This window comes from Crassostrea angulata, chromosome 2, assembly GCF_025612915.1.
Source record: "Crassostrea angulata isolate pt1a10 chromosome 2, ASM2561291v2, whole genome shotgun sequence".
Classification (NCBI taxonomy): Eukaryota; Metazoa; Mollusca; class Bivalvia; order Ostreida; family Ostreidae; genus Magallana; species Magallana angulata.
Window position 1 is genome coordinate 57,687,709 of NC_069112.1, and position 27,997 is coordinate 57,715,705.

Consider the following 27,997-nt stretch of genomic DNA (forward strand, 5'->3'; position numbering starts at 1 on the left):
CCAACAGGGACATAATTCAAATTTCATTTAGCAGAGTATAAAATCAACATGTACCGGGATTTTACTACGTTATTATCACAAAGCCGATAACTGGTACAGTAGATCGTAAAAACTCGGCAAATTCGAGGCCTGATAGAAATCACAAAACAAGATGTTTGCGGTTCTAAAAATTGATATAAACTAATAGATTGATAAATAAGGAGTTCATTATTTAAAGTGTGGCAAGTTTTATAAAAATATCAAGAAATAAGAAAATACGACAAGAAAACATTAAATTTTAGCCGATAACTGGTACAGTGCCGGTAATGCTTCAGCCTGTGAGATTAATATGCAATCATCCTTAAATAATGCAGATTCCAAATAATTAAAGGTTTACCACTGGACTAATACTGTGAACCGAAGAGGGGTTCAAAGTTTAACATATAAAGATATATTGAAAATGTTTTTAAAAAGTTTTTCTCGAGAACTATAATGCTACAGTTTGTGAGATTACTATGCACGGATCCTCAAATTGTGTAAACTCTAATGTAGTGGAAAAATATCCTTTAGTAGTTGATTTCAATTCTGAATTATCAAGAACTTTGAATGTGTTTAAAGAATAATAGGATACATATTAAAACTTATTTTATTGTAGAACTGGCATTCACCGTCTTCATTTCATACGTTACATGAAAGTGCGTGTCATTTGTAATGAAACTAGTAAAGATGCGCTTTTTCATAACATTCTGTGATAAAAAATGAAACAAATTATTTTCATTTCGATTAGTTTTTAATTTAAGCAAAGAAAAATTATTTAAAACCAAATCTTTTGAACTTATTTGTTGCAATAAAATCTTTATTATTAACAAAAAATAAAGATGGTCTGCTGGCCTAATTATTCATAGAAACGTTCATTTTTTATTGGTAATTTTAATATGAGATTTGGCAATAACAAACAGTGTTGTAAATCAAAAGCCAAAGGAAGACTACAAAACAGGAGAAGCGGAAACACCGACCTCTATAAAAATCAGAGGTAGGAGCATAGGCCGTGGAGGAGTAAGCATCCTCTGCTGACCGGTCAGAACCGCCGTGTGCTCATTGTTGTAATCTGGGAAACAAGAAGGTCCATAGACATGTTGATTGATAATGGCCTAACAATAAGTATGAAAAACGTCATTCAGCATTCGACCTAGCAGACGATACTATTTACTGACATGGTCGGTGTACCGACCATAGCACTGAACGAAATAATAACTTTAATCGAGACTGTTGATAATCTTTCATTATCAACTTGTTTGTCAGTAGCTTGCCTCGTTCTAGAATTTGTTGGAAAGTTGACGATAGAAAAAATATAAAGTCATTACATTTATCGCCAAGTTTTGTTGTTAGGTTACCATTAATGTTTTTTTTTTTTGTCTAAAAAATATCTAAATATGAAACAAATGACTTTAATTTGTGGTATCCTTTATTTTCAAGTTCACTGGGATACATGTATATCGAGTCGAAATAAGAATAACAATAGTTAATTGATGAATTGTCGTTGATATACCTAAGTGTGGAGTTGAAGACGCAGCTAGTGATTTTTTCCTGTTTAAGTCTTAATAATAAATTATGCTTTATGTGAATATAGAAATAGATCTGCTTACAATGATGAGCAATAGGTATCAATAGGAATTCCAACAGAATTTTGGAAGAATTTGCAAGAAGCAATCTAAAACGTAAGTAAAACAAAATGTACACCGTCTTAATGATTCTTTATTGACACAATTAAGTGTCAAAATTGAAATACTATTTAAGGTATTTTGATATATACATTGTTAATAACACAATTCAATGGTCATACAATGTATTTTGATAACAATTATTTTATAATTGACTGAAATTTCGAGTTAAATCTAAAATTGCGTCATGATAATGAGGCCAGATTTCCAAAAAGTGCATAGATGTCAATCAGAAACACAAGCATCTTTTTGATATCTTACTGTACAGATATACTTTATGTGTCATTTTTAAAGTTTTGAAAGCGAATGAATGAATTTAATGTATACTCCAAATAACTGCTAAGTACATATGCATAGAACGGATCACCATGACTAAAATAGCATCTTTCTATTAAAGCACCACTTAGATATATGTACAGGAAGAGGGTAATGGTCACAATATAATTGCTTATACAAAGATGTATGTGCATAATACAGTCTCTTTCTGAAGGGTTCATTGAGTTAGATAACTCGTTGGCAACATTGGTAAGTTTCTTTCTTTATAAAATTCTTACTTGAATCAAAATGATTTTAAACAGATTTCAACTGATGAATCAGAACTTAAGATTTCATTACGAAATTGAAGATAGGATATAGTTGTTGTGTTAACGTTGTAACTACACTGTCACGCACATCTGTTATACTAACTAGTTACAAGCTTAACTGATACCTAAGTTTTAATTTTATTTATTGCAAACTTAATTAAAGGTAATTATTTTTTAACATGACTTTTAAAGCGGCATGTATTTACTACATGTAAAACCTGGTACAGTTAAACCACACATTGTTTAAGATGCACTTATGTTGTATTTTTTATAATTCATTAGCTTGATAAGCTTTATGTTGAATATACCTTATAAAGCATGTTTATTTTTGTTTTCTAAACTAAGGGTCGACATTCCACTTTAGGCCCAATTACAGTAACTTTCGATAGTGGGTTGATATGATTTGGCTAGCCCTATTCATCGAATATTTTTGGACTGTGAAAACATATGGTGAGTGAATGGATTTAAAATATTTTTTTTTCATACATGCAACAATAGTTTGTTTAAACATTTGTCGAGTTATTATTATTGGCAGGTACAATTAATTGACAAAGTATACAATACGACTGGGAAACAAGCCAAAAGCTCATACTTATTTTTCTCTTTGATGAGAAAAATAAAACAGGTAGAAATATATATTTGCAAAAAATAAAGAAGTTCAACATTTAATGGCTAAAATAAATAATTTCTAAAAGTTATAGAACATCTACAGGGATATTTGTTGACCATTCATTATATTAAGTTAAGCGATTTGCTATATATGTGTTTTATTTCTGATTTGTTCTAACTGAGACATAAAATTAACTCTTTCTATAAACCTCAAATAACTGGATAGAAAATGAAGAAATGTTTGTGAACTTAAACTCATTTTAAGAATTATGTCTATTGCTATTTCTAAGTTTTACATGTAAAAGTATATAAACTTGTTATAAAAGATGTCGTTATTATCGCCTCTACGGGACTCGAAATAAGTTCGTTATATTCGTAAATTCGGAATTGGTCAGTACACACAAACACAGAAATTTCACAAACAATATTTCTAAACAATGTAACAAAATTATTACATTTCAAATGTTCTGAGTTTCTGACACGAAGTGAATATAATATACAGGGTTATTTTCGTCCCGTGTAGTTTTCGCTACAATTGCTAATAGTTTCGCTGCGTCTTTAATTTGCCCAGACCCAGAATGTTTAAACAAAAATAATATGAAACACTGAAATTCGCCCAGACTTGAATTTGCCCGCTGACAACAAGGGCGAAAGGGGCGAAAATAAAACGTGGAAGAATATTTCCCTTTATACAGTACCACTACTCATACGTAAAAAAAAGGTGACTAACAAAGCTTGTTGTGATTTTCATGCAAACTCTATGTGCACATAAATATTCCGGATATCATGATATGCATTTCCTTAAAATGATGTAATTTCATAGTATGTATTACATGTAATACCCCATCAGATTATATGAAACTTTATCAAAATATCACAAAAACAAGAAAACTGATGTAAAATAAAGTTATCATATTATTTACATCTTCTAGGTATTTTTAAACCAGGAAATACATTCCTGTTCAAGCTGAGAAACAAACTTTTAAAACTAATAAAAACGCATCAGTATTAAAAAGTGTTAATTCGCATGTACAAGCCAGTGACTATACTTAATAACCACAAAGTATACACATATAGGCAAATGCATGTTTAAAACATTAAACATCCGTATTTTTAAATTGAAAATTTAAACCCCGGGCTTTTAATCAATTTCAAATAATATAATACTAATCAGTGTATCCTGTTATGCTTTAAAATGAAAGGCAGCAGTAAAATCACCGACATTTTATTTTCTACTTTTGATATTGTAAATAGTTTTTAAAAAAGCTTTGTGTTCCAGTTAATTGTTTAAATATATATTGATTTTGTTTATTCGCGTTAATTACATATTATCTAATAAGATGTCGAAACTTCTCCGACTGTTAATTTTATCTCTGTGAATAAACGGACCAGCGTTAATTTGTGCTATCTCGAATTTGGTCTGTAAAAACTTTGAGTTATCTGATGGTTCGAGATATCAAAGTTAATGAAAGTTGGTCTATTGTTATGTTTCTAGACATGTGTATACACATTATGTTTTTATGTATGCATAGACACATGTATATATAGTCATATAAGTTGTCGTAATTCATATTGTCGAATAAATACTAGAAGGTTTAATTATTTTATTTCAAATCTTAAATAAACTTTAAAAAAAAAATAGAATGTTCTTAAATTATCTTGTAAAGCAATACTTTTTAAGAGGAAAATTTGTGTTCGTCTTTGCCAAATATTCTGATTACCGGATACACAATACACAATACACAAAAAAATGATAAACCGATAAGTGTATAAAGAACAGACACGGAAAATAACTTAACATTTCTATTCCAGCTTATTTAATCACAACTCCATCTTGTATAAAGTCATGAATGCATAAGCTTTCTTTTGACACCATTGCCGAATAATCTACACCCCCCCATCCCCCAGAATGAAGATTGTATTCTTTGATGGACTGCTTATCAGACACGACGTGTACCGAAAATTGAAATTTTCTAGTACAGACCCATATACCCAAAAGAGTATTTAAAGCTGCATGATCAGATTTTGTCATTCTTACAGTATGAAGTACTTTTCCTTACAATCCAATAATCTTAGAAAGTTATAGACTTTCGCCTATTTACACCAGCAAAATTGGTCTCCATTCAACGTTAGAAATATTCAAAGTAAATGAAATTAAGACTGACATAAATTGAAAACACCACTCATTTACCCCATTTTCGCAAAGTTTGTGATATGGAAGGAAAAAAACCCAGGATATACGGTTATATTTACAAAACTCTAATTTTTGACCTTTTACAGAAAACATTGCTCTGCGAAGACATGCCTGGCAGCGTTATCCCTTTCACGGCACACCATGGAATGCAATCTATGCAGTTGACGGACGTCGATCAGATCTAGCCCCGGCTGGAGGACAGTGTGCGATATCAGCGGATGATAAATCAATAGCAGAATGGAGGGTGGATCTAGGAAAAGTGCAGAACCTGCATCACGTTTTTATACAATACAGGACGGACAATGTCGCTTGGGGTATTTATCGACCAACGAAGTGAAAAAGAAGGGTGTTCATATTAGATTACTTATCTGAAGATATTTATGTTGAGCATACATACATGTATTTGTTAAGTTTGAATACTTGAGACACAGAATTGGGCTGCTTGATTTATTCATCTACAAAGTACTGTAACTGAAACGTAACTTAATATTCAAAAGAAATGACATTCTTATATGGACCTATAAGGTTCCTTTTAATTGACGAATACTCACAGCCTCATCCTGTGTGATTAATGCATAAGTTTTATGATGCTTACAAAAATTAGACACAAAATTATTGATATGCATAATGTGTGTTAGACATTTTCTATGAAACAGCAGTACGTATAAAAACGACGAATAATAAGCCTTAAAGATGGTCAAATAATCGTTGCCACTAAACAAGGTCAGATGACATCAATGGCGATGCAAGAAAATCTTCAAATCATATATCAGTGTATGAAATTTATTCTACACTCAAAATGTGCCCCCGCCCCTCTCTCTCTCTCTCTCTCTCTCTCTCTCTCTCTCTCTCTCTCTCTCTCTCTCTCTCTCTCTCTCTCTCTCTCTCTCTCTCTCCCCCCACCGAGTTTACATAAACATACACACTTCTCTTGTTCAGTCTTGAGTTTGTGTATTTTTTAAGACCTACTTTTTACAAATTTGATAAACCTTAACTATTCTACATATAAATAAGTTTTTGTTCGGTGTTTTTGAACTTACAGATGAAAACGACTACTTTAAAAGTAGATTCTTGGGATTTTCAATCTATGTATCGAACACCACCCACAGAAATGACTGGAGACTGTGTTTCAAGGACAACAAATATACCAGAGCCACAATACCCAACCCTATCAGTGTAACATGCGTTATGCACGGGAGATATGTCATTTACTACAACAACAGAACTCATCGCCCCTTCCCTGCTGGATATTCTACTTACGCCTTTAACGATTTGTGTGAGGTTGAAGTTTATGGTAAGATTTATAGAATAGCACGGAATATATAGAGCAGATTTTGCATTTTTAAAAAGTGTACCATATAGTTTTTCTTTTCATTCCATAGCTAATCCAAACGTTAAGTTTAGTCAAAATTGGTAATGAATATAAGAGAATGATTTGTAAATGTATCGTTTTTAATAAAAAAAAAATTAAGAATAACTCCTAACTTCTTCCTCTACTTTTTAACAGACCTGAACCGCATCACGTAGACAGCTGTCAAGTATTTACTTCCCGATATGCTTATTTTTACTTTAACTTATCGACTTGGAAACTATATATTACGTTTATGTTATTTTTACTTTTATGATAAAAACTACAACAATTATCAACACATTTATGGCTATATGTGACTCTGAATAGATAGAACCTGGTAAAATCATCGTGGTTAACAAAAAGAGGGCTTGGTGGTTGTGGTATTTCCTTCAATGAAAAGAACTGCTCTGTATAACGATGTAGGAGGCCATTCAATTTTCAAAGTTTAAACTTAGGATTTTTCTTTCCTTAATAAGAGTTTACGGCTAAAAATCATACAGGTCTAGAATTCTAAAGTAGATATGACACCAGGTAGTTTGTTGACTCCAATTTTTTTTTCTCAATCAAGCTTCACTAATTAATAATCAAAGTAAATTCCTTTTAAAAATCCGGATATCATTCGAATTATCTGGATTTTTACAATCTTGCGCATGCGCATTACATTCACGCTTAATAATGGGAGGCTTTTTAGTTTATGTTTCCACAATATCACATTTGCATGCATAAACTCAGAAACGATAATACAAATATGTGTAAATTTTCAGTGAAAATTTGCTATATATTCTGTTCATCGAAGAAAATATGGGAGATAACTCTAATTCAGTGCATTTAATATAAAAAATCCCAAGAGTTCCGAACGTTAACATAATGTGTAAATAAAAGTTTAAAGTTGGTGGAAAAGTGTTGAATTCTTTATTAATATGACTTAAATTTTTGGATGAAAGGTATTTACAGTTTCAAAGAGGTTTGTTATTAATAGTTTGACTGTTACTTTCAATGCAGCTTTAATAAATATCCTCCAAAATTGTTTTGAAGCAATTCTGTAATTTTTAAATTACATTACTGATAATGGGAGGCACTGGTGAAGGCTTGTCCCGAGACACAGTAAGATTATTCTAAGCAGAGTGTAGTGAAATAAATAGCAATATTGTCGGCTTAAAGCTTCGTTATGTAAATGACAAAAATATACGGTATGTCGATGTATCTATTTAGTAAATGTCCTAAATATATATGCAATGTCAAACCATGCACGCACTGGTCAAAGTCTAGTAATATAGTATAATATAATAAAATATACTAAACGTAAAATATTAATTGTTGTATTAAGTATTTTTAGTTAGAAAAGTCGAAAAACATAACCATATCCATTAAGTCACTTTGATATGGTGAGTTCTTTGTTTCATTTTTTATAGGTTGTCTGACCTTAGGATATTACGGAGAGAAGTGCTCCACTCCTTGTCCAAAAAACTGTAAGGGTGGAGGCTGTGACATTGTGGATGGAACTTGTATAAGCTGTGTTCATGGATATACAGGATCTATTTGTAACAAAGGTACCGCTGACATTGTATAATGTTTAATTTTACTGATAAAAGTTAATTTCTTGGCTGTATTTGTGGCGTTGGCAAGTTGCATATATAATTTTTATTGCTCAAGATATTTTATTTATCTTTGTTTATCCGAACTTCACTTCAAAGTCTGTGGCGCTTGCTACGAAAAAGAACAATGTGACTTCAAAAATGGTACTTGTCCAAATGGATGTGAAGACGGGTATAAAGGGAGACAATGCAAAACTGGTAAAAATGAAATAGTACATTCAGGCTTATGTAGAATGAACATACACATGACGTTTGTAGATACAATTCAAATAGATTTCATTATGTTCTTACTAAATTTAATATTATGCAAATCGTTTGTAAACATAGTAATCCGATTCAAAGGCCAAATGGAAATACACGCATATATGTATAATTATACGATTGGGACAAATGATATGTCTGTCTGTTTGTAGCAATTTCTCATGATTCTGATGTATGTTTAGTGGGTGCTTGCGATCACTCACGAAAATTTTAGTCACAGGTATAGGGAGTTTTGAAGATCGCTCATAAACACTTGCTCTGCTTAATACGCAAATCGGCATCCTTATGCATATATTTTTTTTCAATTGTTTGTTGAACTTTATTTTTTTTCTTAATCTAAACTTTATAGGTATATTTTGTTTGACAAAAATCCCAAAGTTAAGAGGAAAAATTGTTAAAATAAAAGTCATCGTAACATTACAAAAAAGTTGATTGCAGGAAGTTATATGAAATTCTGACTAGCCCATATCTATTTAAAATCTACTCACTTAAAGTTATATGATACGATGCAATATTGTCATTTTGATTGATAAAAACTGTATAGATTTTCCATTCCTGTCTCCTTAACGTTCATCTACTTTCAAACTTTTGTCAACGATTCCAGAAATGATTTTATGAGATATCCGGTGTCCGGTAAAGCTCGGACTTGTTTAAAGTTATTAAAAAAAATTTGAAATTCCTTTTTTTCCCCATGTAATGTCAGTTTGCAACAACAACACGTATGGACCTAATTGCTCTAGGACATGTGGACATTGTATCTACCTGTATGGAGAAAAATGTAACCACGTGACCGGTCAGTGTCCTCGCGGATGTGCTTCCGGCTTTCAAGGCGATCTTTGTATTGAATGTACGTACATTTTATATGTTTAATTTATGTAAACTTATTCAGTACCCTTTGTGCATGCGTAGCATTTTTTATCCAAACCATGAGATACACTATGAATACCTTCCTCTAAATAGTATAAGAGTTTGTCATTTCTTTTTTTTATTTAGCAAGAAGTGAATTCAGGAACACGACACTTGCATGGTCGACATATAATGGTATGATTGTTTAACAGCATACATGAAATGAGAAAATTATCGTTGTTACTGTTAGTATTTCTCGCATTGCATATTATTCGATTTATGTTTACTTATTCAGTACCCTTTCTGCATGCGTAACATTTTTTCTTAAAACCATTTGAATAAACAACTTAACACGATAAGGAATAAAAAAAAAATGGACGATTGCTATTGGGTCCTAGTTCTTTGTGGCTAAGCCAGGAATTAGTCAGAACAATATAAATTTTAAAATTTAAAAAAAAAACAACAACACAAGATAACAAATAAAAACAAATGAGTATAAGTAAACTAGAGCAGAGCTCGTGGTAAAGCCTCGTGTAGGTCTTCCGTTGTTGCTGCGAGTTGAAAACATATGTGATATGGTGACAAACGATTATAATGAATAAACTTTCAGTTCTGCGTTTGTTATAAAAACGTGTTGTGATTGAGAGCCTGTATATAAAACGTGTTTTGAAAAAGAAAGGAAGAAAATGTTTAAGGAAAACTATTTGCCGAACACAGTTTATGTAATCGTTTCAAACATTCTTTATAAAATGAGTTCTTTAATGGCGAGTTAAATTTCCAAAGGGTAGCAAGCATTGTAATAAACAGTTGGTATTCATGATTCATGCCAGGAATTAAATTGTGTTAACTTATTCAGTACTCTTTGTGCATGCGTAGCATTTTTTTCTTCAAATCATGAGATAAACTATGAATACCTACCTCTGAATATATATAAGCGTTTGTCATTTATTTTATTCAGCAAGCGGTGAGTTCAGGAACACGACACTTGCATGGTCGACGTATAATGGTATGACTATTTAACAGCATACATTAATATAAAATGTGATAAATGTATTGCAGCTCTGAATCAATCTTTTTTTTTTATTTTAAATATTATCTGATTGTGCTAAAAGTTAATCCATTTACTCAATTTGTTTTAATTTAGTTCATGTGAAATCAAAGCAGAAGTGTAACATCATTGCGTTGCTTAAAGTTTGTTTGTTCCATATTCCCTAAAGTATTTAAAATAGATAATAGCAAATTCGATCAAACCGGGGAGAAAATTATTGGTGTTAGTATTTCTCACATTGCATATTATTCGATTTATGTTAACTTATTCAGTACCCTTTTTGCATGCGTAGCATTTTTTTCTCAAAACCATTTGAATAAATGTATGAATACCGTTATATGTAAATATATTTGGCTTTGATAATTTTTTTTAGCAAGAGATGAATTCAAGAACAAGACACTTGTATGGCCTATGAATGATGGTATGATTATTTAACAGCGTACATGTAATGTAAAATCTGATAACAATATTCCATTCTAAATATTTGTTTCAAATTGTACAATTATCTGATTGTGTTTGAAGTATATACGTTTACTTGTTTTGTTTTAATTTAGTTCAGTTGAAATCAAATCAAAAATGTTACATGATAGCGTTAATTAAATTTTGATCTCTAGAAATTCGTAGAGTATCTAAATAGACGATATCAAATTTGAATTAAAAAGGAAAAATAATCATGGGTGTTGGGATTTCTCAAAACTATGTTTGAATATAAAAAAAATATAATCTTAACATATCATATAAAAGCGGCCGTTTACATGCTTGTTAGTGACAGCTGAAATACATAAGACTAAATTATTTCGATTAAAAAGACCCCAAAAATATGAATCAATATGACAAAATCCATATAGAGTGATATTTCCATTCTTCTTTTTTTTTTTATCTTAAAAAGTGTTTACATAGTAATAAACAACTTAACACGATATTTAATAAAACAAAAGGAAGAATGGACAATTGCTATTGAGTCCTAGTTCCTTGTGGCTCAGCCAGGAATTAGTCAGAACAATTAAAATCTTAAAATGTAAAAAAAAAAAAAAAACCCAACAACACAAGATAACAAATAACAACAAATGGGTATAGGTAAACTAGAGCAGAGCTCGTGGCGAAGCCTCGAGTTGGTCTTCCGTTGTTGCTGTGAGTTGAAAATATATGTGATATGGTGGCAAACAATTATAATGCCTAAACTTTCAGTTCTGCTTTCGTATAAAAACGGGTTGTGATTGAAAGCCTGTATATAAAACGTGTTTTGAAAAAAAATAAAGAAAATGGTTAAGGAAAACTATTTGTCGAACACAGTTTATGTAATCGTTTCAAATAGTCTTTATAAAATGAGTTGTTTAATGGCGAGTTAAATTTTCAAAGGGTAGCAAGCATTCTTATAAAAAGTTGGTATTCATGATTCATGTCAGGAATTGCATTAAAAAAAAGACCCTGAAACGTACAGCTTCTAAAAAAAAAACCAAAACGTGCGACTTACGCGCGAGAAACGTATTGTGTAAACCGTTAAGCGTTTCGTGTTAATTCTGAAGCATTTCGTGTAAACCATTTAGCGTTTCAGGCAAAGCGTGCAGAGTTTCAGGCAAAGCGTGTAAATCGTTTCGAGCAAAGCGTGCGAGAACCGTGTGAAACGTTCATCAGATTTCATTCGGAACTCTCTGACAATTTAATTGTTTCAAAATGGCACCCGTGTTTGACATTACTTTAAACTGTTGTGATTTGCAAAACTCTTTTCTAGGTATTCTCATGAAAAAATAATCTATAGTCTGTCCCAGGTTCTCGATTCCGGGATATTTTGACAGATTTTATTAAATGTCAGAGCATTTTTTAGTAAAATAAATAAAATTCGACGCTAACCAAAAATTTCCAAATAAAATAACAAGTAACTGACCGCATAAATATTCCATTAGTTATGTATGAGCCGATTTTCAAAGTCTACGGGACTTTACAATGTTAATTTCGGCCATTGCTGCCAAGCGTGCGAGGGAGTAGTTATTATTTTTCATGCGCTTTAAAATAAATCGAAAAAAAATAAAACATATTGTTTTATTTAATTTGTGCAAATATAAATGATAATTTAGCTATTTAGCGAGACTGTAAGTTATCCTTTCGTAAATTCTAAGTCAGGAAAACATAAATCAGAGTGTGATGCAGTACAACCAATGATGACCTATATATCGATACGTTTAAGTTACGATGCGCTGACATTTTAAGCATGATAAGTGACTGCTGGGACTGTGAATGTTGCAATGACAGCCTAAATGGAAACCTTTTTACAAAGGTATGTTAATATTTTGTTCTATGTATCGTAAATGGATTAATAATAAGAGCAGTCATAATACTTCAGTTGTAACTTATTTATAAATGAATCGGCAGTGCGAAAGCGAAAGTAGGGTACCCCTGTGATGTTTTGTTAAACACATACCGCTAAATCAATCACTAAATATATTAAACAGAAATAGATTGAAAACTTCACAAACTTGACAATAACCTACTGTTAATTTGACATTGACACACTTGAAAATCTATGGGCCAATGATTATGTCATGTGAATGAAAGTAGGGGTGGAAAAACATTCGGAGAACCAGCATTATAAAAGAGCATTCTTCTTGAAATTTTGTTCATTGCTTTTCTCTAACCCACAGCTTAAAACTTTAATAGTTTATTGATTAATTAGTTCAATTTCTAAACATGTATGTTACCTTACTTTAGAAATCTAAAAATAGAAATGAATTGTATTTATTTATTCTAATTTTATACTGTTATTAATGGTTGAGCAGGCCAAGATATATGATATATGATAATTCATTCCATGTAAATTACCAATCATAAACCAAAGAATTATCTGATATCTGCAGTCTTTTGTTTCCTTTTGTTCCATTTATGTCTTTAAATGACTATATAATTTCATTAACGAAATAGTTTCTTTTAACGTTAAATAATTACAATTTTTTTTATGCCATTCTTAAAAAAGTTTGTTTAGAATTGCCACCTGAAGGTTTCTAGACCCAGGAGAGAGGGGATGGGGATTTTTTTTTCAAACTTGAAATCTCCATATGAAAAACTTCTTTTTGGCAAAAAAAATTTCGTCATGGGGGAGGGGAATTTCTATCAGGTGTAAGGCAATTCCAAACAAACAATAATTTTATTTTGGCCTTGTGCAAGATCGTGTTACAAACATCAGAGCTATTCTGACTGAAGTCATCTTATTCGAGGAATCTGAACATTTTAAATAAATATTAATATGCCAGCTGTTTTAAAATTTTGAACAGCAAGAATATTCATCAATTGAAATTAGTTTAAGAAGTCATCAATAGGACCAAAGAGCTAGAGCCACGAAGCATCAAAAATGGCCCTATCATTAAATATTACCATATTTTGGTAAAATATAGGGTGGAATCTTTGCTTTTCATTACTGTTTTTCTTTTTTCGATATCCATCATACTTTTTTATTAATGGAGTTTACAATATGGCATTGTTTTGATGAAAAATGTAGAACAGACGTCATTTTTGTTAAGTAACGTCATGAAATGATAAAACTACGTATGACTTGAATCTAATAAAATAAACAAAAAACAAATAAAATTATCATGTAGACATTATAATTAATTTATGAAAATAAATTTATTGATGAAAATACCATGAAAAGCTTATTTACAATAAAGTTTTAAAAATATTACAAAGACCAGTGCTGAAGGTCAATAAAACGGCGGTACATTTAAATATGTCGGTGTCATAAAAGTTCTTTTTCTGCAATTTGAAACTGCATGAAGTAATGCTGATGATGCGCAGTGTATAACGGAGGATTAATCATTGAATTCTACCAATGTAATCACAAATAATTAAAAATAAATATATAAATATGACAGAGATACGGTAATTGAATTTAATAGAGATGTATGTAATCTCGAATTTTAATGCATTGCTGTAACAATCTGTGTACATTATTCTGCATGATTATTTTACCTGTTTCAAGGCTTCGATATTTTCAGCCAATCCTGGCGATTTACAGCAGTTAGATGCCAGGGTTCAGTCCTTTGAAATGTTTTATTTTCCCATTTTCCCTTGGTCTCACCGTGCGTTCATGTGCGCTCACCGTGCGTTCACTTGCGCCAGCTCTCCGCTACGCTCCCGCTCATCGTTCACAAAACGCCCACCGTGCGTTCACAAAGATTTCGCCTTGCGCTCACTGCGTTCGTTTAGTGTTCACTTATTGTTTAGTCAGATAATATTATATTTAGGCTTATAACAATACAAACATGTAGTTTATTGTTATTATTTCCTGATTACCATCGAAACACAATGTAACAATACCTCCCGGGGCACTCCGAATAAATCGTTTATCTTGCGTTCACATAGAGGACATATATCGTTCACCGTTCACTTTGCGCTTGCGTTTGCGCTCTGCTTACGCTCACAGTTCACCGTTCATAAGCGCTATCCAAATTCGGCTCAGCGTGCACTCACCGTTCCTTTAGAGTGCACTCACTGTGTGCTCACCTTTCACAAACTGTTCAAGTGAAAAATAAAACCTTTTAGCGACTGTGTATATGTAATGGATATACTAGTATGGCGAAAGCAGTTTCGAGGCCCGTTATAGGACCGAGAACTGTGATATTTTTTCATACAGAAGTGTTTGAGGCATATATAGTACTTAAATCACTCCATTGAATATCATTGTTGATTCCTGAGACAGTCCAATTTTAAAGAATAACAGTATTGTAACCACTGGTAATGGTCTGATATTAAGAAGCTCTGTAATATATCGGACTGTCATAAGTAAAATTCTTGACTGCTGGAACAAGGGAATGACATTACAGCAGTGTTTTAATGTTCATTAATTAAATGAAAAAAGAATATCGATTTCTTTAAAAATATTTTTATGAGTTTATTATTCTTTATAAATGCCATAACGTCTATTCATTAACATTTCATTTTTTCTAGTGATATTCATGTCTTTTGAGAATTGTTACAAGTGATAAGCTATCCGTAAATGTCTTGAGAATTAAGATCATATTTCAGAGAGAGAGAGAGAGAGAGAGAGAGAGAGAGAGAGAGAGAGAGAGAGAGAGAGAGAGAGAGAGAGAGAGAGAGAGAGAGAGAGAGAGAGAATGTGGGTTTACTATTTTGAATCGAAGAAAGGTTAAAATGAACATTTTTATTTAAAACATCAAGCAGTAGCACATAAATAATGTCGTTAAATTGTCTTGAAAAGTCGAATTGATAGCAAGCATGTAGAATTTGTGTTATCATATATATAGATTTGTAATGAACTCGGCCGTACATCGATTTTTTTAGAGGGTAGGGAAGGGGGGGGGGATTGAATGGAAACAAATACTGTTTTAAATCTCTCTGTACGCATCGTTGTTTTTTTTTAAAGAAAGGGCCCGGCAATCTGAATTTTTTCTATATGCCATACAAGAAAAACTTTGATGAGATTTAATACGCATAAAATGATCGAAGATAATTTCAATCGAGAATTTTATAGGCAAAAGTAAGTCACCGATGTGCCCACATTTAGGGTGATTTTTTATTTTATTGGACAAATTATCAACAAAGACATCGCAATTGGGACTAGACTTTTATATAGTGAACATGCTGATAATGTATTCTAAGCTGTGTATACCAAAAGCCGTCTTTATCGAAACGGACACAATCGAACTTTTAAGAAAGGAGTGTAACTGCATGTAACGGTTCACCGGAAATACATTGACCACGCGACGAATCAACACTGATCAACAGGTGGCTGATAAAGAAAAGACATATGATTTGGCAAAATGTTTTTATGCTAGGGACGATGGCTTAATATTCAATTACAGCTGTACTTACGAATTAAATAATCAAGTTTTTTGACGGAATAAGTTAAGTTTATCATATATGTACATGTTTACACGTGATGTCGACTGTCTTTCTCCCGCGGTATTCAGGAACAAGTACTTGTGTAAAAAAAATCGCTTGCATCTTTCCTTTCGTTTAATGCATTTCACCGTTTGACAAAAATCCCACAACTGGCTACTTATACATGCTATTGATTATTCTACATAAAGGTATAGGAATATATATTTACTTACGTATGTACAATGTTAACTTTGCCATAATTTAGTTTTTCCCTGTTTGTTAACAATGTTCATGTATCTCATGTATTCATGTACATTCTACTGCCCTTGAATAATACCGTGGTACATAGAAATAATGCTTTTTAAAAATGCAGACTTTACTGGTAAATTTTATTGGCAAAATACAGAAAGAACTCAATATTCCATGTACAGATTCAACTGACGTCGCAAACGTCAAACTATGACGTCATTGATGATGCACGATGTAAGCATGAATACACAGTATAAAATTACTAGATAAAACATGTTAAAGTTCAGTTTATATGCATTTCTTCCTCAAATATTTAATAAAATGATGATTTTGTAAATAATCAGAAATAATTCTTTATCATTATTAATCAAATTCTGCTATTTCAATAAAAAGGAAGCAAATAATTTCCCTAAAATACAGTGGTCTGTTTTATTTTCTGATACTAAAATTTTCAAAATTTGTAAAATACATATTGGCCACACTTGAGTACCTCTACGAAATTTTGCAGGCAGAAGCATTTATGCAATATCTCTCAGTTTTAAAAGTTTCAAAGAGGTACTCAAGTGTGGCCACATTCAAATTTGGGAAAAACTGCAGTAAAATCTTCAATTTTCAGCTATTTTTAACGATCATAGTATGTTTGGTGATGCGCATGTGCTAAACGGTGGGGCCGAAGTGAAAAAATTCCATATGCATAGAAGAAGAATATTGTGCCCTACATTATTAGTAATTACAATTTGTATTGTTTCAAACTTGAGTTTTGTGAAAATTTTAAGGCACATTTTGATGCTTCGTGGCTCTAGCTCTTTCTTAACTTCAAGTACATGTATACAAAGTAGAAATTGTTATTAAAATTTTTGGCTTCTTGGTATAGCTAACATCCATATTAAACCCATTCAGCATCTAAATTATGGTATTAAACATAGTTAAAAAAACAAAGAGAAATGTTATTATAATTTTATAATGTTTATTTTGTACAAGGGGTCATTCATTATCAAACCTTTTGTGTTCATTATAACATGCAAGATAATCATTAAAATTATATTTAAAATTCATAATACTAGATGTGAAGTTAAAATTAGATGTATGATATTATATTATCACAGATGTGCAGCATCACAGTCTTTACATGTAATATAATAAAAGATTTGCAATATCACAGTCATTACATGTAATTATTATAATTAGAATTTATAATTACAAATTCAACAACAATTAAAGCAGCAAACTGAGGTTACTTGTTTTTATAAACTAAGCAACCAATCACAGATATGAAAGATTACAGTCATTACATGTAATATTTATTATTAAAATTTACAACTTAAAATTGAACAAAAATCAAAGCAGCAAAATGAGGTTATTTGTATTTTTAAAGCAAACAATCACAGATATGAAATATCACAGTCATTACATGTAATAATTATAATTTAGATTTACAATTTGAAATTCAAATTCAACAACAAAGTAGCAAAAAAAGGTTACTTGTATTTGTAAAGTAAGCAACCAATCACAGATGTAAAATATCACAGTCATTACATGTAATAATTATAATTGAAAATTATAATTGCAAATTCAACAACAATTAAAGCAGCAAAATGAGGTTACTTGTATTTATAAAGTAAGCAACCAATCACATATGTGAAATATCACAGTCAATACATGTGATAACTATAACTGAAATTTACAATTTCAAATTCAACAACAAAGTAGCAAAAAGAGGTTACTTGTATTTGTAAACTAAGCAACCTATCAGAGATGTGCAACATCACAGTCATTACATGTAATTAAATCAATTTAATTAATAAATTCATACCAATCACAAAATTTACGAAAAGTGTGGGAAGGAAGCTACAGGTAGTATATAATTTTAATTGAACTTGATTAAAATATATACAGGTTATATAATGGAAGTCCCTGTTACAAAGAGAGGGCTGATCGCTATAGGAAGATTGATACTATAGATGAAGGTCTGCTGACGAAGCCATTCGTAACATGCAGAAGAAGAATAGTTTAAGTTTCACTTCTCAAAAGTCAGGTATACTTGTTCATTATTGGGACTACTTTATATATATATATATATATATATATATATATATATAATATATATATATATATATATATATATATATATATATATATATATATTAAGCACAGAGAAATTCACTTTTGTTGGAGCTCCACCATCCGCCCCGACCGAGGCTTGAACTCACGACCTCTGGAACCCATTCTCCTAGCAGTGAGCGGCCACCGCGCTCCCCACTCGGCTATCTAGGCAAGACAAAAATCTTGCTTTCGATAACGAACGGAACCTAGCGCGCTGGCCGCGCACTACACAGTCGCTTGAGATACAGGTGGAATACAGTTAAACGACAATCTGAGAGGATCGGAACGATACACATTGCATAGATACAAACATATATAATAAGCACAAACATTGCAATAACTCTCAAATTGACATATACCTGCCCATAGTGAATGATAAAGATATATATATAAAGCACAGAGAAATTCAATTTTGTTGGAGCTCCACCATCCGCCCCGACCGAGGCTTGAACTCACGACCTCTGGAACCAATTCTCCTAGCAGTGAGTTATTGCAATGTTTGTGCTTGTTATATATGTTTGTATCTATGCAATGTGTATCGTTCCGATCCTCTCAGATTGTCGTTTAACTGTATTCCACCTGTATCTCAAGCGACTGTGTAGTGCGCGGCCAGCGCGCTAGGTTCCGTTCGTTATCGAAAGCAAGATTGTTGTCTTGCCTAGATAGCCGAGTGGGGAGCGCAGTGGCCGCTCACTGCTAGGAGAATGGGTTCCAGAGGTCGTGAGTTCAAGCCTCGGTCGGGGCGGATGGTGGATCTCCAACAAAAGTGAATTTCTCTGTGCTTTATATATATATATCTTTATCATTCACTATGGGCAGGTATATGTCAATTTGAGAGTTATTGCAATGTTTGTGCTTGTTATATATGTTTGTATCTATGCAATATGTATCGTTCCGATCCTCTCAGATTGTCGTTTAACTGTATTCCACCTGTATCTCAAGCGACTGTGTAGTGCGCGGCCAGCGCGCTAGGTTCCGTTCGTTATCGAAAGCAAGATTTTTGTCTTGCCTAGATAGCCGAGTGGGGAGCGCAGTGGCCGCTCACTGCTAGGAGAATGGGTTCCAGAGGTCGTGAGTGCAAGCCTCGGTCGGGGCGGATGGTGGAGCTCCAACAAAAGTGAATTTCTCTGTGCTTTATATATATATCTTTATCATTCACTATGGGCAGGTATATGTCAATTTGAGAGTTATTGCAATGTTTGTGCTTGTTATATATATATATATATATATATATATATATATATATATATATATATATATATATATATATATATATATATATATATATATATATATATTTATCTCATACGTGTGGTGTATATTACCCGTGTGATAAACCTTCGCTATATCAAACGGGTGATGCTTTATCAAATACTTCCGGTCCGAACTATTTTTGACACAACCCCTCGCTTCAACGCTTCAGTGACCTATTTTCGAAGACTTGCTAGTACTTTCAACATAACTATATCTACTACAAAAATTAATATAATTTTTTTTGTCAAAGATTTAAATTACAAATATGAAGGAAAACACATAACTGCGTAGCACAGGCGTCGGAACCGAGGGGTTATTGTGAGTGGGGTACCCCCCCCCCCACCATTTTGGCAAAGTTATTCATAACAGTAACCACAAGACCCTTTTTCTTGTTTGTCAAGATTTTTGATAAGTTTAGCCCACTTCCAACTTTCAATTTGCTTTGTGAAGTTTATAAAACTGCAAATTACGATAACTATCAAGGAGTTCATCCTGACGACGCGATGAAAACAGAGCGCTCTGGTTGTGTTTATATACAAGAACTTACCGAAATAATGTTTCATAAGACTTTTATTCCACCACCAGTAATCATCCTTATTCACTATTTTCAATTTCGAATCATAAGGCTAGCCTAGTGTTTGTTTTATTAAACATCAACAACTGTTCCTCGTTCGAGTCAATTCAAACTAACGAGCATTCGCAACTTTGTGTATGTCAACAAACTTGATTATTCAAGTCTTCTAATCGGAATTTCCATTTAGTCAAGTGAATAAGCTCAAAGAGAAATTATTTAGAGCTAGAAATATTAATTTAAGGTTTATTTCAGTGAAACTTTACATTAAAACAGTTAGATTTATCTCAGAAATGACGTACTAAATTGTATTGCGCAAGGTTACAATAGCCGCATAACACAACGTTGCATCATCGTTTTTAATCTTTGAAAAAAAAAATTCGGGTCATACAAGGGACTGTCTCAAAAGCTTCATAATATAAATCAAATTGTATGAGATAAATAGAACATCTATAATTGTGTGATTTTATATTTGCTTTATCCAACTCGTTGAAATGGTTATATTCGCTCGGCAAGCCTCGCGAATATATACACCATTTCAACTCGTTGGATAAAGCAAATACAAAATCACACAATATAGATATCCTCTATATATATATATCTTATATAGATATATCTATATATCTTATATAGATATATCTATATATATATATAGAAGATATATATAGATATATATCTTCTTTTCTTAATAACTTTTTAAAGAATAATTCATAATCTTCGTCCTCTTCTGTATAACAGACCTGAACAGTATCACGTAGACAGCTGTCAAGAATTTACTTCACGATATGTTTACTTTTAGACATCGATTTTGAAACTATTATAATACGTTTATTTTATGTTTACTAATACGATAAAAACTACAACAATTATCAACACATTTATGGCTATAGATGGAAGTTCGTACAAGCATCGTGGTTATTAAAAAGAGGGCTGGATGGCTGTGGTACATGTACCTACTCCAATGAAAAGAAAAGCTCTGTATAGAGATATAGGAGGCCATTTAATTTTCAAAGCTTAAACTTAGGAATTTTCTTTCCTTAATGAGTTTACGGCTAACAATCATACAGGTCTAGAATTCTAAAGTAAATATGATACCACGTAGTTTGTTGACTTCTTCAGTCTCTTTAAAAAAAGAGAAATATTTCAGTTGTCCTAAATAGTGTTTTAAAATCCATAATTTAAGGCTTAAACGCTTAAAACATAAATCATTAACAAATTACCGCTGGTGCATAACGTTATAAGAATGTTTGCTATGTAGACAAGGTGAGGCCTATATTTCTAATTAATGTTTTCTTGATAGGCATATTAAGAACATTTTCCGCGTCTACAATCATTGAGGTGTATTTTGAAAGACATTTTCAGAGAAATTACATTTTCATTCTAAGAAATGCATAACATTTAGTTAAGATAAAACGCACAAAGTCTTAGCGCCTTTAAAAAAGTCTTAACGTTATCATCTTTATAATATAGTATAATATAATAAAATATAACATAATAATTGTTGTATTAAGAGTATTTATGTTTCGGGACCGTCAATTTTTAGTTAGAGAAGTCGAAAAATATAACCATATCCATTAAGTCGGTTTAAAATGGTGAGTTCTTTGTTTCATTTCTTTATAGGTTGTCTGACCTTAGGATATTACGGAGAGAACTGTTCCGCTCCTTGTCCAGAAAACTGTAAGGGTGGAGACAGTGACATTGTGGATGGAACTTGTATAAGCTGTGTTCCGGGATATAAAGGTTCTATGTGTAACGAAGGTACAGCTTACACAGTATAATGTTTAATTTCACTGATAAAAGTTAAGTCTTATGGACGTATTTATGGCGTTGGCAAGCTAACATATGCATATATATATTTCATTGCTCGAGATATTTTATTTATCTTTGTTTATTTAAACTTCACTTCAAAGTCTGTGGCGCTTGCTACGAAAAAGAACAATGTGACTACAAAAATGGTACTTGTCCAAATGGATGTGAGGACGGGTATAAAGGAGACAATGCAAAACTGGTAACAATGAACAAGTACATTCAGGGTTATTTAGAATGGATGTAGACATGACGGTTGAATATTCAATTCAAATAGATTTCATTATGTTCTTACTAAATTTCAAATTATGTTTATCTTTTGTAAACTAAGTAATCCGATTCAAAAACCAAATAAAAATACATGCTTACATGTATATTTAAACGATTGGGACGCATGATATTTCTGCCTGTATGTAGCAATTTTCCATGACTATGATGCGTGTTTAGTAGAGTGGGTGCTTGCGAGCACTCATGAAAATTTTTGTCACGGGTATAGGGAGTTTTTAAGATCGTTCGCAAATACCTGCTCTGCTGAATACGCAAATCGGCATCCTTATGCATATATTTTTTTTTCACTGAAATTGTTTGTTCAACTTTATTTTTTTGTCTTAATCTAAACTTTATAGGTATATTTTGTTTGACAAAAATTCCAAAGTTAAGAGGAAGAATAATTAAAATAAAAGTCATCGTAAAATTAAAAAAAAGTTGATTGTAGGAAGTTATATGATATTCTGACTAACCAATATCTATTTAAAATCTACTCACTTTAGGCTACATGATATGATGTAATATTTTCATTTTGATTGATAAAAACTGTATAGATTTTTTCATTCCTGTCTCCCTAACGTTCAGCTACTTTCAAATTTTTGTCAACGATTCCAGAAATGATTCTATGGGATATCCGGTAAAGCTCGAACTTGTTTAAAGTTATTAACAAAATTTGAAATTCCTCTTTTTCATGTAATGTCAGTTTGCAACAACAACACGTATGGACCTAACACTAATGGCTCTAAAATCCCCTGTCCGTATGAAAACCCCCTGTCTTCCCCTGTCACCCCCTGTCTTTTCACTGTCATCCCCTGTGCACCCCCGTACACATCCCCTGTGTGCTACTGTAAGCCCCCTGTCACCCCCTGTACGCCCCTGTAATCCCCTGTAAGCCACTGTATACCCCTGTGCATGCCCCTGACAATCCCCTGTACGGTTTTTAACTGCTCGCTAATTAAATAGATAGCCTTTGAATAATTCGGATTTTTAGAAATTTATAAGTAGCATTCATGTTTAAGACAGTGCTGGTTTTTCTTTGCATTTCATAGAGGGCAATATATTACAAACGTGAATAATTTTTACTAAACATTGACGCAGATCAAGATAATTCTACACTTGTATACAGATAAACCGCTTATTTTATTACATGCATTTAAAAATATAACCGTGTTCTGTAATTTGTAAAAAAAAAAAAAGAAAAAAAGAAAAGAAGTGGAGGAGTGCGTGAAATCTGCAGTGTTCTGTGCCATGTAACCTGCTTGAGCTAATGCACATAATAACACAACATGATCAGCACGTGCAGATAACCACACACCTATCATAACGTCCACCACTATATCATAATGCCTCCAGTCTATTTTATGAAAGTTGACTTTTGGTTATATGGAGTGTTATGATATTTAATTTATCAATATCCTCGAGATCTTTGTTCCAACATCCCCACACTTGGCGGGTGCCCTAGCTAGCCAAGGTGTTTCCGGAATCTCTCCTCCTCTACCTGGGGAGTAGCCCGTGTCCCAGTCTGTATAAAAGAGGAGGCAGAAAGACAGCTTCCAGATGACTACTCTTTTATTTTTATATAGTATGACATTTTAACAATAAATATCAATATTAATTACAATAAAATTTATCAACATTAATATTCATTACAAAAATCTCTGAAAATAAAATATTAGTTGAACCCTCTGAGTCTATTTACTTTACTTTCGAGAATGCGCGCAAGCCTTTTAATTTATCTTACCTGTATAAAAGAGGAGGCAGAAAGACAGCTTCCAGATGACTACTGGAGAGCTGTGTTTCCCGCACCCCCATTTCATACGCACGGACACTGCGCTATAACATTCTCCTCCTAATAAGTAAATGCGATCAAGTGCATACTAATGATCTGACGCACCGTGGTCAGTAGAAGCGTTTTATTTAGATTTCTTACCCGGCATCGACAGGCTCATCACTGGACTTAAAAACACATTTCTCCATGAACATAAACATACGTTATCTATTTAATGCATGTACTTTAACCAATTTCTATAGAATTTCCGTTATGATACACCGATCGAAATGATGAAATGATCACCTATATTTTGACTATTTTGTCCAGTGTAATGATACATAGAATTAAATAAGTCTTTAAGAAGTCCATGTAAATCGCTGGTATTTGTTGTCAGCATTTTTGTGTATAAATGAGAGAGAGAGAGAGAGAGAGAGAGAGAGAGAGATGATTTTTGTTGGAAGGGGGGGGGGTTAGACCTATTCATTGACACTTTTAACTTCTATCAGTGTGCATTTTCCAGTTTAGTAATTTATATGCATTACTGTATAGAATTGTCCTCATGTAATTAGAGCAATGATACGGTTATTGAATGATTTAATGCATGACTGTATATAAATGCCGGTGACGGGGTAAAATATATACACACATGCATTATCTTAAACAATGTTACGTGTTTCGGATTAGAAAAATATCATACATTTATTTAAATTCAATTTGATTTGAAAAATGAAAAATATGAAAGAGCAATATACAGTTTTAATTCATATCACTGTGCCAAATAATGTTCTGAATTTAAAGCTCTTCAATCTTTTCGTGTTTGAAATTCTCAGAACTGAAAAATCTAAATTTTCAATTTCTTGTTTCTTTACTTAACAGACTTGGACACAAGTCATAAGGGGTGTTTAAACAACATATTGCATTATTGTGTATCATTACCGAGAATCCAGACCTGTGGACGTATATGTGTATATACAAGTACACGTGTGTCTGTCACCTCATTGTTCCCAGTCTCGCTACCGTGCACTGCAAATTGTCAAGAAGGGCTGTATACAGTATATAGCTAATATGTAATCACTGACCGACCATTCAGATCTGAGGAAGTGTGTGTATATATACATGTACACGTGTGTCTATCATCTCTTTTTTCCTATCTCGCTATACCGTGCACTGCAAATTGTCAAGAAGGGCTGTGTACAGTAGCTATTATATAATCACTGACCGAGTGAAAAAAATGTCAACATCCTCTCCTTTGAAAACAGTAGCTTCAATCAGCTTGTTGTTAATCATGTGTCAAGTTTTTTGATTAATTGATGTAGTGTAGAATAAAACATTGATGAATTTAAAATCAATTTGACAGCTCTAAGTCTAATCTAAATAATTAGGATTGCATGTTTACTTATTAGTTAATTCCCGGGTAAACTATTTGTTACTTTCAATTAAAAATCAATGCAATTTAGGTAATGAAATTAAGATTGCATGTTTACTTATTAGGAAATTAATTCACGAGTAAACTATACATTTCATGAATTTAATTCAAAATCAATGCAAACTCTCTCTCTCTCTCTCTCTCTCTCTCTCTCTCTCTCTCTCTCTCTCTCTTAGTATCTAAATAACCTCCTACATGTATAGAAAACACATTTACATGTTCTGACCTTGGCGGCAGATTTCTGTTCACTGGCAATTAATTAACACTTTGCAGAGATATGAAAATTAGATTTTAGAAATTAATGAAATTGATAATGAGAATAAATCATCAGCTGAAGTATCAATAAATTATTAACTAAAACACGCCATTTCTAAAATTACGATGACAGTGTGTCTTGAGATTCGGGGCTGTTAAGTGCAAATATTGACTTATAGCTCAAAATATAACATATGTGATTTCAATAGTTGAATAAAGAATATAACATTGAAAAAAAACAGTCAAAAGTCGTACAGGGGATGTCAGGGGCATGCACAGGGGTATACAGTGGCTTACAGGGGATGACAGGGGCGTACAGGGGGTGACAGGGGCTTTCATTGGCACAGAGGGGATGTGTACAGGGGCGCACAGGGGGTGTACAGGGGACGACAGTGAAAACACAAAGGGTGACAGGGGAAGACAGGGGATTTCCATACGGACAGGGTTTTTTAGAGCCAGTAGTGTAATTGCTCTAGGACATGTGGACATTGTCTCTACCTGTATTGAGAAAAATGTAACAACGTGACCGGTCAGTTTCCTCGCCGATGTGTTTCCAGTTTTCAAGGAGACCTTTGTATTGAATGTACATACATTGCATATTATTCGATTTATGTTAACTGATTCAGTACCCTTTGTGCATGCGTGGCATTTTTCTCCAAAATCATGAGAAAAATGTATGAATACCTGAATATGTAAACATTTTTTACTTTGGTCATTTGTTGTTTATTTCCAGCAAGAGATAAATTCAAGAACAAGACACTCGTACGGCCAATGAATGATGGTATGATTATTTAACAGCATACATGTAATGTAAAATGTTATAATAATATTCCATTCTAAATATTTTTTTTTAAAAATTGTACAATTATCTGGCTGTGTAAAGTATATACAATTACTCGTTTTGTTTTAATTTAGTTCAGTTGAAATAAAATCAGAAATGTTACATGATAGCGTTGATTAAATTTTGATCTCTAGAAATTCTTTAAGTATTTAAATAGACAATGAAAAATTTGAATTAAAAGGACAAATAATCATTGGTGTTTGGATTTCTCAAAACTACGTTTGAATATGAGAAAGGAATATAATCTAAACACATCAGATAAAAGTGATCGTGTACATGCTTGTTAGGGACAGCTGAAATTACAAAAGACTAAAATTATTTTGACCAAAAAATATGAAATCAATATGACGAAATCTATGTAACGTAGTATTTCCCTTCTTTTTTTTTTATCTTAAAAAGTGTAAACAAAGTAATAAACAACTCAATACGATATTGAATAAAACAAGAGGCCCAAGGGCCACATCGCTCACCTGAGGAACAATAGGTATGATAAAATCAGCTCAATGGAGTCATAATACAAACTATCTGGACAATATACAATAATTCATGTAAATCCTGTATAAATAAAATCCATTTTCCCCTGGATATTCTTATGTTTATAATCATTAGTCCCTTTTCTAACAGGATGATTTTATAGTCATATCATGTGTCGAGTAATGCAGTTCTCAAAAAGATCCCTAACAATAGTTTATATATGGGATATAAACGTACAGTAAACTCTCAACCTTCTCGTGAGGCCAAAGAATTGTCCTGGGGCCAAAGTCTTAACAATTATAAAGAATCATCTGGCTGATTAGTTTCTGAGAAGATTTTTAAAGATTTACCCTATAAATTCCTTTGTTAAACTTTGACCCCCCCCCCATTGTGGCCCCACCCTACCCCTGGGGATCATTATTTTCACAACTTTGAATCTACACTACCTGAGGATGCTTTCACACAAGTTCCAGCTTTCCTGGCTGATTAGTTTCTGAGAAGAAGATTTTTAAAGATGACTCTGTTTATTCATATGTAAAACATCGACCTCCCATTGTGGCCCAAACCTACCCCCAGGGGTCATGCTTTTCACAAATTTGAATCTACACTAACTGAGGATGCTTCCACACAAGTTTTAGCTTTCCTGGCTAATTAGTTTCTGAGAAGAAGATTTTTAAAGATTTACTGTATATAATCATATGTTTAACTTCAATCCCCCATTGTGGCCCCAACCTACCCCCAGGGGTCATGATTTTCACAACTTTGAATCTTCACTACCTGAGGATGCTGCCACACAAGTTCCAGCTTTGCCTTCGAATTAGTTACTGAGAAGAAGATTTTTAAAGATTTACTGTATATATTCCTATGTTAAACTTCGATCCCCCATTGTGGCCCAACCCTACCCCCGGGGGTCATGATTTTTACAACTTTGAATTTACACTACCTGAGGATGTATCCACA

The 27,997-nt window shown here is 32.6% G+C and overlaps 1 pseudogene; it reads left to right on the top strand.

The window, feature by feature from the left end:
• LOC128174550 (multiple epidermal growth factor-like domains protein 10) overlaps window positions 1-27,997 on the top strand; it is a 151,501-nt pseudogene that overhangs the window by 14,554 nt on the left and 108,950 nt on the right.